The sequence below is a fragment of the Aptenodytes forsteri genome, unplaced genomic scaffold (assembly GCF_000699145.1).
Source record: "Aptenodytes forsteri isolate BGI_AS27 unplaced genomic scaffold, ASM69914v1 Scaffold216, whole genome shotgun sequence".
NCBI lineage: Eukaryota > Metazoa > Chordata > Aves > Sphenisciformes > Spheniscidae > Aptenodytes > Aptenodytes forsteri.
In genome coordinates, this window is record NW_008796114.1 from 1,385,685 (window position 1) to 1,390,940 (window position 5,256).

Consider the following 5,256-nt stretch of genomic DNA (forward strand, 5'->3'; position numbering starts at 1 on the left):
ACAGCCTGCTGCAACGCCCACCAAACAGAGGCAGCTCACGCTGAGCTCCCAACCAGACTGAAGAGAGAAAAAGGAGATGCAAACGTTGAATGTGCAATAAGTATCTGATAAGGCCTTCAGGAAACTTCCGGGGAGATTAGGAAAGGCTCCGTGTTAGCAAAGGCCATTCTCTGCTTTTATTGAGACCAATGAGTTCTTTAACACTTCGGGTGATTTTTACTTGCTTAAATACATTTACTTTAAACTGGCTGTTCCGTGGCATTACCTGTGTTGGGCCTTACTCCCAAACTCTGTTACATCAGGCAGCCAGACATGGAAAACTATGTCCCTTGCTTCTTCCACTTGGTTGTCCTACCAAGTCTGACTGCAACTCAAGCTACACACCTTTCCTGCTCCAGGGCAGTAAGTGCTGTGGCTGATATCTACCATAGCTTGGGCTTTCCTGGATGCATTCATAGCAGATACAGAAACAAGATGCATCAGCTAACAGGCACCCCAGCTACACTTTGGAGGTGGGGGCAGGTCTTGCCCACTGCTTCTAAATGCAGAGCAATGAAATCACTAGTAACAAAAGCAACACCCTGTGCTCCCTGCCAAGACAGCATCTTCCTTCACTACACAGTTAATTTGCACGGCAAACTCATCTGAACAGCGGTCAGGACCTATACATTCTCAGAGCACAGCACAAGTTTGTGGCAGTGCATAAATAACTCACCCAGTGCCCTGGTCTCTGCCCATGGATGAGCGCGGCCAGCGCAGGCTGACAGGGCGGGCAGGAGCTGCTGGCACCACCCGAGCAGCGCGTGACCTTTGCTGTCGGAAGATGGTGCAGAGACAGCGGTGCACCTGCTGCCAGCATAGAGCAGCATAAACCCTTGCTATCCAAGGTAACAGAAATCTGTGCTCATCCCTTCCCTGTCCAAGTTTCTTCCTGAGACATGGGTCTTGCCTCCCCATGAAGAAGCACACCCTTGGCTGTGCCACCCACCTGCCATCACCTCTCTCTCTCTCTCTTTTTTCTTTCTTTCTTTCTTTCTTTCTTTCTTTCTTTCTTTCTTTCTTTCTTTCTTTCTTTCTTTCTTTCTTTCTTTCTTTCTTTCTTTCTTTCTTTTCTTTCTGTGTTAAGTGTCTTGTAAAATTTTAATCCTGAAAGTCCACTAATGTAATGAAAAACTAAATTGTGAAGTGGAACTGAAGAAATTTCACCTGTTAATCACTATCCAACAAAAGTGGGGAAAAATACTCAAGAATGATAAGAAATGTTGTTTTATTTTTGGGGGTTTTTCCCCAGTTTTTAGCCTTGATAAAGTTAACATAGAAGCATTATTACTTGGTGGAAGAAACTGCATGTTTTTTCGTAAGCTTTTAAATTTTTTTTAATATCTAGCACACTGCCCTGCAATGAAGTCTCCCCTGGGACTGTAATTTTTCTTTTGTGATTAAAAGTACTGAAGTACGCTGGATCAGGGGTTTACTAGTTAGATACAGAGTCTTTCTGCTTTAGGTCACCAGTTTGAATTCAGTCCAGGCCATCATCAGACTGCTGTTAACATCTGAGGGCAGCATGGCATGCTCAGTCCAATTCCCAGTAGGCACATTTTTTCTCTTCTTCCATTCTCCTGTCTTTCTCTCCTGGGTTGAGCTCCTTGTATTGGGCAATCATCCTGCCAAGTTTAAACGAGTTCCATCATCCACACTTGGATCCAGTTTTCCTTCACCTAGGAACAATTCATCCACAGTCACTTCTTTTATGTTACTTACTCGGGTGTGACATTACCATCACCACCATCAGTGATGTGCCCTTTTAATGCTTCAAGACACTGTGGAGTAGACAGATACATGCTTCAGAAAACTGAAAAGGAAACAAAAAAAATCCCCTAAAATAAACAAAAAAATCCCCCCCCCTCCCCCCCCCAGCAAAACACAGCTGTGTTGTGTAGGGTTTTATGGATTAAATGCTTTGGCAGAGGTGCTGGAGTTGATAGGATTTCAGTTTACAGTGAGACAGCCTCATCCATGGAACTCACTTAATTTCATTAGGCTGCCCGACTTTCTCTTTCTCTTTCTCTTTCTCTTTCTCTTTCTCTTTCTCTTTCTCTTTCTCTTTCTCTTTCTCTTTCTCTTTCTCTTTCTCTTTCTCTTTCTCTTTCTCTTTCTCTTTCTCTTTCTCTTTCTCTTTCTCTTTCTCTTTCTCTTTCTCTTTCTCTTTCTCTTTCTCTTTCTCTTTCTCTTTCTCTTTCTCTTTCTCTTTCTCTTTTCTTCTAGTTTTCTTTCACCTGGATGGTTCCTTTTCTGTAGCACTCCTTAGAGCACAATCTTCAGCTATACCACCTAGTCGTCCCCTTTCTTCCTCATTCCATCTCCTTGCATCATCTTTCTGTCCCCCACCAGCCCCCCTTCCCCATTATTTTTCCTCAGAAAAATTTCAGTCCCCATCTAGGCTATTATTTCTGTATATCGCTGACTAACATGAGCCTCCCAGCGTCATGGACCTTTGGTGGGAATGCCAGAGCTGCCTTCTGGCTGCCCAGAGAGGAGAGCAAGGAAGCCTGCTGCTGCCCAGAGCTGAGGGAGCTACTGGGGAGCAGAGGTGAGGCAGAGTTGGGGCATATAGGGTCCTGCAGCCAGGGCAGAAGTCTGTTGATGTTGTATTATCTGGAGCTGATGTCCCTTGGGGTTTGTCTGGGTCAACAGGCTGCAGCATGAGTATTTTCTCTGACCTATTCTCCCTAGGAGGAGTTTAACAATACTTGTTTTTTAATCTTTATATAATGCTGTCCAAGTAAAGGTGTAAACAGAATTAATCTATTTAAAATGGCTAAAACCCCTGTGTGCACATTTGGTCTTGGTTATAAATGTGGTATGTAAATCAGTGGGGAATTGGGCCAGCGTAACTGGAAATAAACTGAATCTCTGTAAAGAGTTTAACTAATTTAACTACTTGGGCTTAATCAGGTCTTTTAAATGTGGCTAGGTAAACTAGGACTGTACATACATGAAAACTGCTAATGTGCCTCATCTTTAAAAATGCAATGTGATCTTAAAAGTGTCTGGTAAGACACCTGACCTTGTTTTCTTATAAATAAGTTTTAAAGCCAGACTCACCGGCACAGCCGCTGCTTTTATGGCACTTTATGGCAGCATAAAATGGCTGAGGGATGCTGGGCAGCAATGGGATGCCACATGTCGCTTTGTGCCAAAGAAATACCAACTTGCTGGGCACCTCCTCTGCTTAGTGCATCTCCCAGTCTTCCCATGCATACAAGGCTCCCTTTCCTGGCAGAAGACAACCTCGGATGGTCGTCTCCTGCAAACTGCACTGCCCTGGGCACCAGGCACAGGCATCCCCAAGTGGGGCCTCTCTCTGCTCCCGTTGGAGCTCTGGCACTGTTCAGTAAAAGCACCAAGAATAAGGGGCCGCAGGCAGGGAAGAGTGATGCTTTGTAGCCTAGTGATAGAGGTTGTCCTGTGTATGAGGGTGAAGGTGGAGGCACGAGGTCATTACTTCACCCAGTAATTACTTGGAGGAAAATGCCACAGGAGTCGCTGGTGCATGGGGCTGCACGGTTACCTAACCCTGGTTTGGAGTGCTGTGTGGCCAAGTTTCAACAAGAAAGTGCCAGCTCTCCTCCCATGAAACTGCCTATGAGCTTCTTTGGTCAAGGCTCTCTCCTGGCAGAGAAGAGGTGCTGCTTTTTCTGTGAAGGAGAAAGCATGTGTGCTCCCCCAATTCCTGCTGACCACATTGCCCACTGGCTCCTGGTGTACAGGTGAAAGGTGGGGGGGGCAGCAGCAGCACCTCCTTTTGCACATATCTTAGAAGAAGCAAATGAGTCTCGTTAGGTCCTAAACTTTCTAGAAGAGAGACTTCCAGCTGATGCAAATGGCAGTGGCTGAAGGGGCCTGCTGGCAGACATGAGACATCTGGCTAAGCTCTGGAGAGGAGCAGGATTTCCAGCATGCTTCCTCTGATACACCTCGGTGACTTCCCTCTGAGCATTTGGATTTTTTTAGCTCTGTTTCTGGATGATCTAGAAGACTTAGGCATGGGCATGTAAAGTGTGAGAGTGAGCAGGTGCCTGAATTTAGCTGCTGTCTTCTGGAGCTGATGCTGTGAAATGGGAAAGTAGATGGTGAGAGGCTGGGACAACTGCACTTAAGCTCTGTTTCCATGAAAATGAGCTCCTCTGTCTCCCTGGTAGATGACCATCAAGGCCACTTCTACACTCCCTTTCACTGAAAGAAATCCCTTTTTTTTTGAGAAATACAGATACTGAAAAATCATCCATTTGTCACCTGCATTCCACTTAGATACCTTTCACTTGCAGTCAGACTCTGTCAATGCTCCATGCACGGCATGGCTGGTCTGCTCATGCTGCTCCTCACAGCAGTCTGTGCTCCTTGGAGCAGAGGTAGTGCTCAAGGCTGCCCTACTGAGGCAGAAAAACCTCTAATTTCAGGCTCCAGAGTCTCAGCTTTCATTTAAAGCCAACAAAACAAGATGCTGGAAAGCATGTCTTCATTACAATTGTGAAGGAAATCTTTCAAGGGGGAAAGCCATCTTAAGAAGCTCAGAGACGTCTGCTGGAGCTGAAACAATTGTGATGGAAATTGTCTGCACTGCTGAGCTGACTTGTGGTGGCTTCATTTACACCATTGTTGAGTACCATGAGATCAAAATCTGTTTTGAAGGAAAGGCAATGCCACATCATGAAAATAAGCACAATGGTTTATTTTGTGATCACCTTCTCTGTTTTTCCCATGGCACTGAAGTTGGGGGATGGAGGATAGGAGGGCAGGTGGAGCTGAAGGACATGTGAACCCTACTAAAGGTAGCTAGACAAATTGCAACCTTTGATCAAGCTGTTCAATAGGTTTGTTGCATAAGATAGCATAAACATCTTAAAACAGAAATGTTTGCAGATGCCACTAATTTGCAACTCCTGTGATCTGGATGTCTAGTGGAGTACATCTAGAGCCAGATTTGAAGAGGCATGGAGCACTTGCAAGTGAAATGAAGGTCAGTAGGTGTCCAGAGCTGCAGGCATTTGGAATGAGCAGCATCAGAGAGCTGAAATATCTTGCTCTCCAATCCTGTATCTTGCTGTTGGCCCTTTATAGCCATACAATTTTGCTATCTGATTTTTCAAACTATACAATCATAGAATCATAGAATCATTAAGGTTGGAAAAGACCTCTAAGATCATCGAGTCCAACCGTCAACCCAACACTACCATGCCCACTAAACCATGTCCC